Source organism: Sus scrofa, chromosome 1 (assembly GCF_000003025.6).
Source record: "Sus scrofa isolate TJ Tabasco breed Duroc chromosome 1, Sscrofa11.1, whole genome shotgun sequence".
In the NCBI taxonomy this organism is placed as follows: domain Eukaryota; kingdom Metazoa; phylum Chordata; class Mammalia; order Artiodactyla; family Suidae; genus Sus; species Sus scrofa.
The window spans coordinates 220758141-220775613 of record NC_010443.5 but is presented as its reverse complement, the minus strand read 5'-3'; the positions used below and the strand labels follow the sequence as shown (position 1 = coordinate 220775613).

Sequence of the window (17473 nt, the reverse complement as noted above, 5' to 3'; positions counted from 1 at the left end):
TTTGGTTCAGAGATACCGAGCCTGACTAGTATCCATGGGGATGTGGGTTCAATCCCTGGTCTTGCTCAGTGGGTCCAGCTTTGCCATGGGCTGTGGTGTAGGTCGCAGACATGGCTTGGATCCTGCGTTGCTGTGGCTGGCAGCTGTAGCTCCAATTCAACTCCTAACCTGGGAATTCTGTATGCTGCATATGCTGCCCTAAAAAGAAAAAAAAAAATTCCTGCTTTGGAGGCCTTTCATAAAGGGGCCGTTGATATAAGGGAAGCATGACAAAGTGTTCCTAGGCTGGTGTTGAAATGCTCAGCAAACAAATCCCACACAATATAGCCTCCAGCTAAGCCTACCTTTTCTCAGTTCCCATGATTTAGGGACCAGAGTGCCAGACTAGGCTGGGGGAAGTGGAGAAGCAGGGACATACAGGGCCCACACTCCTGTTTAAGTCAGGGTGGTTGGGAATTTAACACATTGGGGCCTTGTAAGATGCTTTCTTTTGCAGAAAGGTCCTTGAGCTAAAATATACTAGAAAACCAAAAGCAGATGATTCCAGCCCTCAATTTAATGTATTTATCATTCTCTTAATGAGGAGGTAGTTGCCTGAGCACACATTATTGGGTGAGATGTTCTTTACCATTTTTCCAGAGTCAGCACATCTTTTCATGTTGAAGCATGCCTAGCATGTAATGTACAAAAAGTAATAGTTGTGCATAATGTAAGATGCCTTTAAAAAATCACGTGTTTAATAGTTTCATGATATAGAAAAGAATAACTATGCATAATCCAGAATATTCAATTTAAAAAATTATACATGACAAATTGTTCCATAAAAAAAGGAGAAAATGTTAAAAACAATTTTAAAGTTGTATTGCATGGAAAGAGAAAGATGACCTAAAAATGGTATTATATGTATAGGCCCATGAAACTATCACCATAAAGTGATGGATTTAACATATCCATCACCCTCCAAGTTATCTCATCCCCTTTCATAATCCCTCCTTCCCATCTACCCTGGCTCCCCATTCCTACGACCTTTTTTTTTTTTTAAGGGCCACACCTGCGGCATATGGAGGTTCCCAAGCCCGAGACTGAATTGGAGCTGTAACTGCTGGCCTATGCCACAGCCGAGGCAATGCCAGATCTGAGCTGCATCTGTTACCTACGCCACAACTCATGGATCCACTGAGCGAGGCCAGGGATCGAACCTGCATCCTTATGGATGCTAGTCAGCTTTGTTTCTGCTAAGCCACGACGAGGACTCCCCCATGAACTTTGATTTACTGTCTTTCACTATAAACTTGAAGTTCTAGTTTACACTTTTGCTCTCCCTGCATCGTAATTATTTTCAGATTCTTCCATGTTACGTATATGCATACTTCATTCTTTTTACGAGAGACGAGTATTTACCTGTGTGGATTTATCACAATTTGTTTTTCTGTTCATATTGTAACATTTTCAAATATTGAAATATAATATTTTGCCAAAATATTTTTTAAAGATCAGGTCTCTGGTAGATAGTTGCTCCCCCCCCCGACATATTCTCAGTCTATGGATTTGCTTATTTAACTGTTGAACAAGTAGGCACATCAAGAAAATAATAAAACAAGCCAGCATTAACCTTGGGAAAGGAGTTCCCGTCGTGGCGCAGTGGTTAACGAATTCGACTAGGAACCATGAAGTTGCGGGTTCGGTCCCTGCCCTTGCTCAGTGGATTAATGATCCGGCGTTGCCGTGAGCTGTGGTGTAGGTTGCAGACGCGGCTCAGATCCCGCGTTGCTGTGGCTCTGGCGTAGGCCGGTGGCTACAGCTCCGATTCAACCCCTAGCCTGGGAACCTCCATATGCCGCGGGAGCGGCCCAAGAAATAGCAACAACAACAACAACAAAAGACAAAAACAAAAAACAAACAAAAAACCTTGGGAAAAAAGACAAAAACAAACAATGTCACATTGTCAGGCTTAAGAAACGTCAGAGGAAGAAGCTGTTAGCTCATAATGGATACTGATGGACAGCAGTTAAATCAATAAACCCTTCAGTTAAGAAGAGTCTTATCAACACATTGATAATTTGATAATTGGCTAATTGTTGATGACTTTGCTCCACCTTTGGGATTGCACTAAAATGTAACTTCATTAACCATAATATGCTGGATAGACCAGTTGATAATTAAATCTATCCTTCCTTTTATACATTAGTATTATTAGGTAAGTTCATAAATCATAAAGACTAGGCTCTCTGTTGAGCTCGAATTCTGAATACTCCAATAATTAAAAAGAGAATAGATGGATTTTTACCTGCTAAATATCAATTTTGATGTTTCCTGCAATTTTCTTTTTTTGGGGTGAAGTAGGATGCCTTTCTCCTACAGGATACTCTCCCTCTTAACTCTCATGTGAAGCAGCTGTTTCATCTGCACATCTGTGGTAGTCATCGCTGATTGATCACTCCCCTCTTTGCTATGAAAGCCTCGGAATCCTTTTGCACCGTGCAGTGCTCTTGGCAGCCACAATCAGCAGTCTGAGTTTCCTGGAACTGAAACCCATTTGCCATCCTGCCTTTGATTTCATCCTGATCACCGCTGCTGTCTGATTCAAGGATGCACTTAATCAGCGGGTCTCTCTCTTCGAAGCGACAGTACTTCCTATTCAATTTTGGCTTATTAGAGTACCCCTCCATAGCTCCTCCTTTTACATATGCAGATCCAAATGTGGAGTCTAGAAGTGTATCTTACAGGCACATGTTTTATGACTCTGAAATGAAATAGAAAAATAGAGAATTTGTTGGATAGATATTTGCCAAATAAGCCGTTCATTTACTTAGTCCAAGCTGGACACAGTCCCTGAATATCGTGGTTCTAACAGACTTTTTGAGCCCCTTGACCAGTGATTCTTAATCTTTGATGGCTCTCAAAAAGCCTGGGATCCCACTTGAGATGTGCTGATTTAGCACTGCCTGGGTACTGGCCTGGGCACTTTCTTTCTTTCCTTCCTTCCTTCCCCCTCCCTCCTTCCTTCCCTTTCCTTTCCCTCCCTCTCTCTCTCTCCCTTCTTTCTTCTTTCCCTCCTTCCTTCCTTCCTCCCTTCCTTCCTTCCTTCCTCCCTTCTTTCCTCCCTTCCTTCCTTCCTTCCTTCTTTCTTCTTTTTAGGGCTGCACCTGCAGCATATGGAAGTTCCCAGGCTAGGGGTCAAATTGGAGCTGCAGCTTCTGGCCTCTGCCACAGCCACAGCAACGCTTGATCTGAGCTGTGACCTACACCATGGCTCATGGCAATGCTGGATCCTTAACCCACTGAGCGAGGCCAGGGATCAAACCTGCATCCACATGGATACTAGTTGGATTGGTTACCACCGAGCCAGAACAGGAACTCCCTGGGCACTTTTCAAGGGTTGAGGGAAAGCCAAAATTTCACAGGTAATTTCCATCTGTTCCAGAAGTTAAGAGCTTCTACACTCAGGATAGATGCAGTATTTGCCCCTTTGGATGTTGAGGCCAATGGAGAGGCTTCAGTGACAGGACACTGGGGCCTGGACGCTGGAGAGTTCTAAGTACTGGCTCTTGCTCTCAGGCCTCCATATATCTCTGTTCCACAAGAAAATTTCTAGCAATATGTTAATGGCAGTTAACTTATTTATCTCAGTGGTGTCACTTGCCAGTAGTCTATATCCAGATTCACAAATGTTAACAATACTAAAAGCACATGTATATATGAACTCAACCATTTATATATAAGTCCTCTGTACTCAAGTATAATGTATGTTTGAGTCTTTTGCAATTTCTACCAAGAGAGGTTAAAGGATAGGTTCTGTAGGTAGATTCATCTAGGTTTGAATTCTAGGCCCGTCGATAATTGATCAGATGTGTGAGTGTGGGCAGGTTTCTTAGACTCTGTATGTCTACAAAATGGACATATTGCTCAACTCAGAGAAATTAATTGGATAATCTCTTCACTCACCTGGCCTAGGTAGGTGCTATGTAAATGCAGTAGTGATTTTATTTTACGTAATAGCCTGAGTGTTGGTCTGATTTTAGACACTGGCATTCATGCTAAATGATACAAATGGCCTTCATGCTTCACACGACTATTTATTTATGTTCTCTGTGTTCCTCAGACTGAAAGCCTAGGTTCTGTAGATTGTACATGATCTGCACCCCCCACCTTGCCAATGCTCCTTTGCCACCACTGTCTCCCTCACTTATTCTGATAGGGCTGCATTTGTGCCAGTTCTTAAACATGCTAAGCACCTTCCTACAGCAGGGCTTTTTTTTTTTTTTTTTTTTTTTTCATTTGTCATTTTCTCTGGCTGGAATGTTTTCCCATCAGCTAGGAACACCTCTTTAGGTCCCTGCTCAGATGACCCTTATGTGAAGCGATTCTGTGTAAAATAGCACCCCTTCCAGACACTCTTTCCTCTTACTTAGGTGTTTTTTTTTTGTTTGTTTTTGTTTTTTTTTTTTTTCATGCCACTTATCACCATCTGACATTTTATGTACTCGCCCAACTGTCTGTGATTGTCTGTCTTCCTTCCATAAGGCCAGGGGATTTTTTTCTCTTTTGTTCACTGCTGTGTCTCTAACGCTTAGAACTGGTCTTAACACATACTTTGTACTCAATAAGTGTCTGTTAAATTAATGAATGAAAGATCTTTATTTGCCACTCATAAACTAATGACTTAACCAGTTGATTAACAAATATCCACTGACCACATATCTTTAAGGTACTATTCTAGGGGCTATTGGGAACATAAAGAATTTAAGACACGGTCCTCTTCTTAAGGAACTTACTGCCTGGATTTGGAAAAATCACTTACCAAAATGATAAAAGCAAAATAAAACAATATTTAAAATAACCAGGAGTTCACAACATGGCTTAGTAGAAACAAATCTCACTAGTATCCATGAGGACACAGATTTGATCCCTAGCCTCACTCAGTGGGTTAAAGATCCAGTGTTGCTATGAGGTGTAGCATCGGTCGTAGACGTGACTCAGATCCCATGTTGCTGTAGCTGTGATATAGGCTGGCAGCTACAGTTCTAATTTGACCCCTAACCTGGGAGCCTCCAGATGCTGCAGGTACGGCCCTAAAAAAAAAAGACAAAAAAAAAAAGAAAGAAATTAGAAAATTTTGGAGTTTCCATTGTGGCGCAGCGGATATGGATCTGACTAGGAACCATGAGGTTGTGGGTTTGATCCCTGGCCTTGCTCATTGGGTTAAGGATCTGGTGTTGCCGTGAGCTGTGGTATAGGTTGCAAACATGGCTCGGATCCTGTGCTGCTGTGGCGGTGGTGTAGGCTGGCAGCTGTAGTTCTGATTAGACCCCTAGCCTGGAAACTTCCGTATGCCATGGGTGTGTCCCTCAAAATAAAAAAAAAAATTAAAAATAATAAAAATAAAAATAACTAAAATTACAGGGCAGAATATAGAGTGCATAGATACTGAGATAAATTAAAGGTCAAAAGAGAAAGTATTCCTTAGATGGGGTGGTAAGAGAAGATTTCATGAAGCGTGAACACATCCTTAGTAGATTGTGATTGTTGGAGTACTGAGGAGCTGGCAGCAGTGGACAGATTTAGAGGAGGTATTGGTAAAGACCTGCAGGTACGTTAGAGGGCACTGGGTAGCCCAGTGTGGGTGAGTTCTCATGGAGAGAAGTGGGAACTGGAGTTGTGATGGCTTTGCAAGCTGAACGAGAGCTAGGGCAGATGGCACTGGCCTAGGGCCCTCAGAAGGGAGTGAGCGAGGTGGGGGTGGACCACAGTGATGCGCCGGGATCTCCATATGATGCACCTGCTGATGAAAAGGGGAACTGGAAAGGCTTGCCAATAGGCCAGTCTGAGGGCACGGGAGACTGAGCCATACCCCAGACAGGAGGGCTGGCCTTGAAAATAAACTTTTTTCTTTTGGCTGCACCCATGACATATGGAAGTTCCCAGGCCAGGGATTGAACCCACCCTGCCATTGTGGCCTGTGACACCTGCAGTAACACCAGAACCCGCTGGGCCACAAGGGAACTTCTGAAAACAAACTCTTGATGGCACAGAGGCTGGTTAGACAGTGCAGGAATTATCCAAGCCCGTTGTCAAGTTTTAGTTGTCTTATATCAACAGGTTTTTGTCATTTTGTGGTTCACTGGTATCTTTAACCAGATAAGAAGGGTGAAACCTAGTGTTTTAAAACTTTTCGAAACCCCTCTTTCAAAATTAGTTTGCAGAGGACAGGAGGCTTGGGTCCATGGCTTTTATAAATATTTTGTAAAGAAACATTATGAGCATTAATTATGATGGCTTATAAATTTAATTACATCAGGCCGCCTGTTTATCAAGATAGTTCACATCACCTGCCCATCTCCAGTGGCATGTGCCCAGAGATGGAGCTGAGGACGCTCTCTCTAAACTGTTTCAGCTGTCTTACTACAGCCCTCACTAGTGTGTTATTGCTTAGAAACTTCTCCAAGGGCAAGGCATGACACCAGAGTCAAACAAATGTTTTGCCGATCTCTGAGGCCCCGTCGTGTCAGTGGACTTCTGTTCACACCTGCAAGAGTCATCTGTTCATGGCTACTTGGAGACATGGCCTGCTCCACCTTCTCCAAACCCAAATGGTGGAGACAGCAGTTGGAGCCTCTGAATGACTTAGCTTGTTGCCTCATCTGTCTTCTAGGGGTTCTTTGGCCAATAGTCCATGTGATGAATGTGAATTAAATTTCTCAAAGACATTAGCGTGATCTAGTTATGACTTGGAATCTTGGAGAGCCATCAAGTATATGGACCTACAATTCTTAGAATTTCATTGACAGTTGAATTAAACTCTTTGTCTATCTACAAGGGAAGGAAGCTCTTCCAGTGTTTTGAACCTAAGTAAGAGTGAAAAAACAAACAAACAAACAAACTGCTTTCATAGAAATGGCTTTAAAGCCCACTGAGATCTGCTTTCCCAGAGGCACTGAATGGTATGGGTTTATATGTGGCTTTCCCATCCATTCTGGGTCTTCTGAAAGCAGCTGCCCCAAATTTCAACACAGCTCTATGAAGCTTAGTAGGGCTGACTCAGATTGAGATTAATTGTCTCTTGGTTGGTGGAGATTTAAATCGAAAATAAGACTGGGACCCAGGTCCCTTGGGATGGTTATCAAATAACACAGTAGCGTAAAGCAAACAGCATTGTGTGAAAACTCCCTCGCCTGTCACTTCTGAATAACTCTATTGCACATGATAAATTGCACTCCCAAGTTCCTTTGTCAGAATACTGGAATTATGGAGTATTTAAAAATATCCTGTTTTGGCTATTTTCAGTTAAAGTTTTGCAAGTGGTTAATGAGAAATGGAAATGAAATGGTTAGCACCACTGCGCTAACTATCCTTCCCCCAACCAGGAACCGCAGACTTTGTATTTTTCATATCAATTTAATAAATTTTATAGTTTTTAGAGAAATGAATTTTACAACAGAAGTACCAGCTAAATTGTATACTTAGAAAGTGTTTAAATTCTAATTTGTATCAAGTATAGGTTTGGTTAATAAATCTTTAAAGCCTTCCAAACACACAGACAAAAACTGGATTAATCTCATTATGATGTAAATTGGTCAAAATTACTGGATAAAATTCCGCACTTATTATCTTTCCAGAAAATTTATACACAACATAGATTTTTTAATGCAATGTTCTAAACTTTCTTGAAATTAATTTTGTTTTTCTCTGGTTATGAGTAATCAGTTTCCTTTGCTTTTTTCAAATAGAGGAGTTGTTAAAAGCTTTTTTCTTTTTTTTTAAAATAGAGGAGTTATTGAAAAAAAAACCAGAAACCTTTCCTCTAGCAGTGATAACAAAATTATTTATATGAACCTAGCAAGTATGTATGTCCTTGAGGTAATGAATGCTCATAATTACGGAACTTTAGAGAAATAGAAATAATTCTGCTGTGTTGGAGAATTGGTCATCTAAAATGGTTGTAAAAACACTTTTGCTTTTACTAAGTATTTGATTACTTTCAAAGGCTTAAGAATCTTTCTCATCTCAGGTTAAATGCATGGATTTTTCTCCTTCAATTTTTATGTATCAATAGGTTCAAAGCTAGGTTTAGAAACCAGCATATATGTTACCTTGATCAATTAACTAAGAATTGGTTTTCTCAAACTTTGAAAAGATCACTGGTTGAGCTAAGTGTATGAATGGAAAATTTCACCCCAGAAGAATAACATTTTTAGGAGAGAGAAAATAGGGTTTGAAAGGAAGTGTGTGTGTAATCGGAAGAGGAAGGTGAAAAAGGTATCAGTGACCTTCCCTGGTACAGAAGTCACATTGTAGTTACATTAAGTTTCACTCCATGAGACAGTGACTCTCCTCATATCTTGACTTGAAAAACACTTGAAATTTAGAGACCGTGATTCCATAGCCAGAAAGGCACATTAAAACGTGTGAATTGAGGAAGTTCATTGATTTTTTAAAATGTTTTATCTTCAGTCAGGAACAGATATGTTAGATAGACTTTTAAAAAGTGTTTTAAAACACCAACAATCCACAGGGACAAATTAAAAAAAAAAAACACTACAGTGAAATTCTGCATCTGGTTGACATTTAAATAAAGCTGCCAGAGTACAAACAAATTTCAGGACAACAACTCTAGTGACATATTTTTAAAAGAGAGTGCAGAAAAAAAAATCTGGCTGAGCAAATCTTAATACCACATGTAAGAGGACCATCAATATTTATTAGATTATAGATTTGCCAAATGACGTGGAGCATCTGGGAATACTATAGAGGATGCCGTAACTGGAACTTGATTATGTGCTTTCATATATCGGACTCTGTTCTGACGCCAGTTCTAGTTCTTTTGGAAAAGATAAGCCAAGTCTACTAACTTATAACTCTTAAGTAGATGAAAGTTAAGCGTACAGATGTTAGCATGCACTGTGCAAACTGGGACGAAGAAACACTGCAGAAAGAAAATAATGACAAGAAAACCTCTGTTCTTTGAGTTCCAGAGAGGTTGTGTGTTCATGTGAATGTGAGGCAAGAGTTGCCTTCGTGGTCCAGCGGTTAACGAACCCAACTGGCCTCCATGAGGACTCAAGTTTGATCCCTGCCCTCGCTCAGTGGGTTAAGGATACTATGTTGCCGTGAGCTGTGGTGTAGGTCACAGACATGGCTCGGATTCTGAGTTGCTGAGCCTCTGGCATAGGCTCGCAGCTATAGCTCTGATTGGACCCCTAGAGTAGGAACCTCCATATACTGAGGAAATAAATGTGAGTCAGGTGTAGCTGTCTTAGTCTGGGAGCAAAATGTGTCCTGGGCAAAGACTAAAATTCTTGGAGTGTGGGGAGCCCAGCGGTTCAAAGATCTATACCCAAGGCTGAGATAAACTCTTTGCTAAAGTAACTAATTCTAGGCCTTCACAGTGGAAAAATCCTGAACCTTTTGAAGGAGTAATTGATGTCTGTGTTTTTGAGGGGTTGTCCCAAGTTGGTTAGAAAGAAAAAGGAGCCTGCACTAGAAAAGCAGGAATTCAGTTTCTAGACTCTAGACTCTAGAATCACTTGTGCCACCTGTGTCTCTCATTCCAGTCTCCTGGCTTCAAGCCACGTGATCAAATAATGAGTATTTTGCTGCAATGGTTTTTCACAAGATTGTGAATTCTAGCAGATTCAGTTCTGAGGTCTAAGAAATGCCATTCAGCTGTATAATTAAATCTTACCAACTCAGTGGGGCTACAGCTTTATTTGATAGAAATGCAGTGGACTTTCTGAAGTATTCTGAGAAAGAGGAGCAGAAAGAATGGCCCATGACAACTGTTAAATCTGGCTTAATGGATATATAGATAATCATATGCCCATATGGATGTACAAATAGCATGGATATTCTATTATTGGATTACACTAAGGGATATTATACTATCTGGCCTGCTTTTGTATGTTGCTTAACATTTCCATTATTAAAAGTATTAGAAAAAGAAAGGAAGACATCTCAGCTTATAATTCTGGTTGGAAATGGGTCTTAGCAAACTGAGCTAAGAGAGTTAAAGATGAACCTGTTCTTTCCTGCACAATAATACAGAGTTTCTTTGGAAGAAAAATGAAAAGCCTTTGGGTCAGGCTGTTTATTTAGCAAAGTTTTATTACCTTTCTGCATCCCTCCTGTTTTTCAAATTGAGAATAATATTTCCTTCTCAACACTTCCGTGGGGAGAAAGAAATCTATGTAAACATTCCAAACTTTGTTCCTTCTTGACCACAAAGGAGATAAAGCACTGAAGTTTTTATTTGACTAATGAATGTACATAGTGGCAGCTTCAGTTCAGAGAATGACATTGCTTGAGTGTATTAAATACCACAGTACTTCTTCCCTCTGTGGATTTCCACAGCTATCATCTTACTTGATGTTATCAACTTGCTACCCTGGGGTGTGATGTTCCTGATTTGACAAAAATAAGGGGCTCCACTGACCTGCTGACCCCACCTGGAAAAGGGGGCGGGAAGGCAAGAGGATTTCACCGGGCGGGTGCCTGTTCTGCCTGAATTCTAAGGTGGTGGGACCAGCGCTTCTGGGTCTCAGCCAGATCTTTTGAGCACTGGTTAGTGTGCCCACCCCACAGCGCCCCCACATGGCCCCTTGCAGTAGGGGGGACACACCCCCACTGGTTTTGGTAAAAATGGGTCCTTGGGCAGTTGGTGGGGCCAGGGGGTCCCTGGCGTATGACAGTGTAGCTGGCTGGGGACTACTAGTTGCTGTGGGAAGATCAAAGCATTCTTGTGCGGCCCAAAGCACCAGGGGTTGCAGTTTTGTTAGCCTGGTCTCACCTCACCAATAAATTTTCTGCAAAAGAAAGGGCAGGGGTGGAGGGCTGGGGAGAGGCTTGGTGGCCAAGAGCTGGGGACAGGAGTTTCTTGCACTGCGCTCCCACTGCATTAAATCAGTGTGAAACAAGTGACATCTCCCCTTTGTCTGCCCTCTTCCAACTGCTCATCTTCCTCCTTCATAACACCAGTCTGCTCTCTAGGGTCAGTGTTGTCAAAGAGGATATTTCCTCCTGACTCTTAAAGTTTTTGTAGCACTTTGTTATAAGGGACGTGCCCTCAAGCTGGGCTTTCAGCCCCCCTCCCCGCACCCGCTTTCCCACACACCTCCGTGGAAAAACCTTTACACAAGCCTTTTTCATTTTCTCATCCCACCTAGTAGTATTTAAAAAAAATATGGGAAAGACCTTTAGAGGTGATCTTATTCAAGTCTTTCATTTTGCAGAGTCAAGTACTATGCAGAAATGTTTGTGTTTCTGCCAATTGGCTTAGAGGTCCGTGATCACTCTTCAGTCACTTGGATATATGGTCAGTCGCTTGCTATCCAGGAAAGCAAGGACAAAGCCAAGTATAGCTTGGTCCTCTCTTCTTGGCCACTCCCTTCTCCATGCCCAGTCCAACACAACAGACATCGTGGAGCATCTATGCTGTGGATGTCTCACTGCTGGAATCTTCTACTAGGTTGGAGTAAGGCTTGGCCATAAGGATGCTTCTGGTAGAAATTGGGAGGAATTCCTCCAGCAAGGACACATTTCAGAGAGATTTCCTGAGGCTAACAGCAAAGGAAATAAATACTTTGGCCCTCTCCAGAGCCCAAACTCAGATCCCAGAGAGAGCATATCACACAGGGCAGGGCTAAGAAGGCCTGTTTAAGTGGCCTGGTAATATTGTTTTGCTCAAAATTCATGCAGACCAATGTAGAAGTCACAGGATCATGGAATCCTGGTGACATGTGAGAATGTTCTTTGTCAATGTAGAAGTCACAGGATCATGGAATCCTGGTGACATGTGAGAATGTTCTGTGTCAATGTAGAAGTCACAGGATCATGGAATTCTGGTGACATGTGAGAATGTTTCTTTGAAACTGCTTTGGGTCTGGGCTCTGGGAGAGTGGATCTTTTGTGAAACTATTCCATATCTCTATCTTTCACTAGTTGGCTTTTTTTTTTTTTGGTTTTATTATCACATCTTGACTAAGATTTTGATTATACATGATTAACAACAGAAGTATGGAGGAGCAGAAATATCACCAAGATGTCAAAAGCAACACCAGAGGTTATTTCTAATCCTTTATCCTCCTTCCTCCTCTTCTTGTCCTTCTTGGACTTTCTTCACGCCCTTGAACTTATTACCTGAACTATGAGTCCATCAAATGGGCGTTCACATTTGTTATAACTGTTAATGTTTGAGAGAAAACCTGGAAACCACAGAATTTCACTCCTTTCTTTAGTCAAGGAACTTCAGGCCCAGGAAGGTGAAAAGCTTTGCCCAATGTCTCCTGCACGTGGATGAATTAAATTTTCACCATAGTGCCTGCGCCTGCACCATGGACACTTAGTTTTCCTCTTCCTCTTTGGATTCCTCTCTTCTTGGTACTTGGGCTGTTGCGAAGATATGAAGAGTGATTTGAATGTGGATAACATCTGCCCCCCAGAAACGTTAAGCCCCAATATGGGATGGGAGTAGAGGTGGACAATTGTCAGGGTTAAGGGTTTGTTGTCCCCTAGGGGATGCAGGCAGGCCCCAAACTGGCTCTCTGTGTGTGTCTGGCCTCCTGATGGGCAACAAGCCACATATCTGTCTTCTGATGGCTGCCTTTCATAGCATGGACATGGCCCTTGGGATGGAACCCAGGCTCTGCTACAACCCTGAGTCTCTACCTCCCCTGACGACCATTTGGAATGGGTACTGAGAAGTCAAGGAGGTCTGCAGTTGCCTCATCTCTTAGCTGCTGCTTGACTTCCAAGTGAATTGAGCCACATTTCCCAGCATGGAGGATGGAAAGTGCCTGCCTGGCCGTTGGGGCAGGCTGGCTGGCAGAGCCCTTGATGTAGGATTGCTTCACAGACCGACATCTGGGCATCTGACTCCGCATCCCGCCACCGCAAAGGGCACGTTTTTGCTTGTTAGAATTGTGTGATGACATTGAGGTGGAGGGGGAGTTACTCTGGCCTCTTCGGTCCCACGCAGTCACTATGGAGCTGTACGCCTCCCTCACGAGTCCCTTGAACTTCTAAAAGCTCAGTTTTCTTTTACGTTTGTAAAACGAAAGGGTGTGGACAAAGCGCGTCCCCTTCTGTCAGAAATGCCTGTGATTTAAACCCTGCTTCCCAAGGAGGAGGGATGAGCGCCCAGACCGCAATGTCTTTTTTTTTTTTTTTTTTTTTGTTCAGTGTATTTTTTGTTTTTTGGTTTTGGACACGCAGGGCAGAGAAGGGGAGCCTTCTAAAGCCTCTCTCGGAGAATGGTCATCTTCCGAAGGCTCCCTCGCTATCCCCCCTGCCCCCCATCTTGTGACAGGTCGTATATTTGATTACGCAAAACAAATTGGGAAATCATATCTCCGCAATCCCATCTGGGATTATTTATTTCGCCGCGTTCACAGCCGGTCAAAGTTGCGAGATGATACAATGTTAAGAGTAGCTATCTGCGGGAGGAGGTGGATTCGCGGTCCTCTTCTGAAAAAATCAGAGCCATAACCGGCCAGAGGAAAGCACTTTCTGCGATGTCCAGACAGTTCCAAAAATCATTCACCGCCTGGGTGGGGCAGTCGCGGTGTAGCGGGGGAGACTCAGGCCAGGGGTGGCTCGCAGGCAGCACCTCCAGGCCTCAAGGTGGAAAGTCCGATGCGGTTGGAGGAAATCGCCTTGAATCTCCAGGCCTTGGGGCTCTCTGCAGGCCAGTTTGTGGAGCTAAAATAATAAAACTAATGCAAATAACTCCCAAGTACTGCTTGTTCAGTATGGGGAAGGTCACTGTGCCAGGGAGTCTACACCCGTCATCGGCATTAAGGTTAACGCCCTTTTGCAGTTGTGAAAAGTGGGGCGCAGGGGGAGTTGAGGATTCTCCTTGCTGTCCCTCAGCCCATGACCAGCAGAGGTGGCGTTTTAACCCCCGAGTACCTGCTCCAAAACCTGTACGCTGGGCCTCCGGGTCGCATTGCCTGCACAGAGCCTGACTTCAGAAACCCTCCCAGGATCCGTTCCACGGGCTGGAGCCTCACCGAATGCGACAGCACATGGCCCGGCCAGGCCAAGCTGGGGAAGCTAAGGGCTCTGGAGTCTGGAGTCTGACCCGAGCCCGTGGCCACGCGGAGGGGGAGATTGGGTGGACTAGCGGGGATTCGTGGCAAGGAATTGATGGGTGAGCGGGGTGGGGGGTGGGGCCGTGGGGGGGATTTAAAATACACTGATTTTTTTTTTTTTTGGTGCGATTAGGAAAGTCCCCCTCATTTAAACAGGGAGAGGGGAGAGAAAGAGAAAAGAGAGAGAAGAGAGACACTAGTTCCCTGCCCCCTTTTTCTGTCTTTTTTTTCTCCTTCAGTTTCCCCTGCTCCGCTGGCTACAAAAGAAAGGGAAGGAGTGTGGGATGAGAGGGATTTTGGGGAAAGGGAGAGGGAAGCAGAAGAAGAAGGGGTCCCCAGCTGACCAGCTCAGAGAAAAGCAGTCCCCGCGGCCATTCCCCGCCCCGCCCCACCGGGGAGGGACTGGCTGAGTCTACCTTGCCCCCGGTGCTTTGTAATTTACTAGAGGGACGCCGAATTGCACTTGGTAATTTGGTGTCGGTTTACAAGCCAAAGGGGCTTCTGTTTCCTCACCTAAAAGGTCCTCAGTCACGGCCCTTTTAAAAGAGGGACCTGGAGAAAGAAGCTGGATTTCTTCTTTTTTTTCTCAAGGTATTTATTTATTTATTTATTTATTTTTATTTATTTTTATTTTTTTTATTTTCCCACTGTACAGCAAGGGGGTCAGGTTATCCTTACATGTATACATTACAATTACATTTTTCCCCCAGCCTTTCTTCTGTTGCAACATGAGTATCTAGACAAAGTTCTCAATGCTATTCAGCAGGATCTCCTTGTAAATCTAAGTTGTGTCTTATAAGCCCCAGCTCCCTATCCCTCCCACTCCCTCCCTCTCCCATCAGGCAGCCACAAGTCTAGAAGCTGGATTTCTTGACCCTGCCTTTCAGTCAATTAAGGCACTCAGTGGCCTGCCTAGGGCTCCAGCCCGGTGACTGAACAAATAGTTGGTTATTGAGCTCTATTATGTGAAGACTATCATTATTACTGAGTCCTAACAACAAAAGGCCAAGGAAAGCTTTTCTTCCCGTTTTGCAGGTGAAGCAACTGAGGTGCAGGGAAATAATTAACCAAGATCAGGTATTGAATGGAACAACCAGCCTGGATGGAGCCCAGGTTCTCTGACTCCTGTTGCCTCTGCATATTTGGTTTACAAACAAGCTTGTACAGTCCTAGGTACTCCCCCTTCCATCCCTCCCAACAAGATAATTTCTTATTTAATATTAGAGTCCCTCAGACTTCCTGGAACTTGTCCCATGATAAAAATCTCTTTCTCCACCCTACTCCCACACCTTCTCACCTTTCAGCAATTGTCAGGGCCCGTGACTTTCTGGAGGAATTCAGGGACAGTGAATGGAGTGTAATTCAACTGGATCATAATTATAGCTGAATGCCCCTAAGTACCGAAGAGGATGAGGTGCAAGTAGAATAGGACTGGGGTAGAGAGAGGGGCACCTGGAGTTGGGCAGGCAGGGAAGTCTGGAGGAAGCAGGAGGGCTGTAGTGTAGATTTTTCCTGGAGGGAGAGTGTACAATGGAGGGGATGATCCTGGACCCACCCACCTAAAGCCAGGGAGCCCTGCCCTTGAAGTAAGGTTGAAGGCACTGCTTTCCCTGCTAGAGCCAACACAGCCAGAACCTTCTGGGGGAATGCACCACTGGATCGGTCTTCTTAAGTCCGTGATTTCTCCATATGCTCCCAGGAGCTGCCTCTGCCTCCCTGTCCCTCAGACGCCCCTCCCTTCAACTCCTATCCCCAGTCCTGGCTTCAGCCAGCACAGTTTACTGTACACAAATTCCACTTGTTTCCTCCTTATATAGCAGCTTTTACAACTTGAACTAGTTCAAGCACTTCTCTTTTGTTTATTTCCTTGTTAAGAAACAGCTGCTCCAGCCCCTCCCCCCATTCCCTCCTGGCTCCCCTTCCCCTCATTCTAGTTACCCCAAATTTGCAAACCTACTTTTTGTGACCCCTCTTCCTTACCCCTCTCCACAGGTAAGCTCTAGTTTAACAAACCCACTTTTTTGATTTTATTTCTTAATATTCACACTAGTGAAAGGCTAAAGGTTTGCTGTCCTCCACCCACCCTGCCCTGCCCCTCTCCCCCACATAAAAGCAATAAGTGAAATAAAAACCCTGCTTGCACACGAAGCAGGCAGTGGTAGAGGTTTGCTGTTTGCATATTGTGGGGCAGAAGCACCAAAATGCCTGTTTGTAAAGGCAGAATTGAAGCTAGTATGGGGAGATGCAGAAGGGCAGCTCATAACACTAGGTATTAAAATCAGAAGTGGTGCAGGAGAATAAAGTAAAAAAAAAAAATCACGAACCCATTATGAGTTTTTCTAGCTTAGAGCAAAGGTGTCCTCCAAGTTTGAGACCTAAGAGCAGAGGCTCACCCAGAACCAGTACTCACCAGTCCATTGCCCTCCTAGGGCAATGACCTAGGGTTTCTCTTTGACCTTCAGTTTCCACAGTGGAAAAATGGGAAATAACCCACTTCTGTTGCGGTCAAGGTCGAGGATTCAGATGTTAATGTAATTGAACAAATGCACATTGACAAGTACAAGAAACTACACAAAAGCTAAAACCCATCGGCGGGTGTTATTAGGTGGTGACAAAAGGGAGGAATGAACATGTCTGCTTGATTGTGTCCCCGTGTCTGAGCTCTCAGCTCCCAAGCACCCTTGAGATGCCTAGACTGACTGAACAGCCAACAGGAATAAACAGAACTGCTTCTCTACTTCCTTCACTGGGCACTGAAAGCAGATCTGGGGAGAAGAACCCTCACAAAGAGAAATCCTAGGGCTTGGTAACTCCCTGTTGCCAGAGGATTTGGAATACCTTTGGTCTGGCAGATGGCATCAGCTTCAAGGTAGTAATTCCTAAGATGCCTCCTTCCCACATCTCCAAACTTGGTTAACTTCTAACTTTCAGTGATTTCCTTCCTTTAACAAACATTTATTGTGGGCCTACTATGTGCTCAGTGCATTAGCACTCATTTTCTTTCTTTGGCCACAACCACTGCATATGGAACTGGAAGTAATGGAGCTAGGGACCTGGGGATCGAATCTGAGAGGCAGCTGTGACCTGCCTGTGCCCCAGCTGTGGCAAAGCAAGACTGGATCCGTAACCCACTGCCTGGGATGGAACCTGCTCTGCTGCTGCCACCAAGACAATGCCAGATGCCTAACCCGCTGTGGAACTCCCTCACTTAGTTTTCTAATCTGTCTCCTAAAGGGATTCTAAGGGACACTGATTATTTAAAGATGTAACCAGAAAATCCTCTAGGTGACTTTATATTTAGTTCAAGAAATAAAATGCAGCATTGAAATAGAAAACTAACTCTCTCTTTCACTATGTTGGAAGTGTCACTCTTATTAAACATTTACGCG

At 43.7% G+C, this 17473-nt stretch overlaps 1 protein-coding gene across 2 annotated transcripts in view; it reads left to right on the top strand.

Annotated features, from left to right (window-relative positions):
* DMRT2 (doublesex and mab-3 related transcription factor 2) overlaps positions 1-17473 on the top strand; it is a 54287-nt gene that overhangs the window by 24166 nt on the left and 12648 nt on the right. The window lies entirely within an intron of this gene.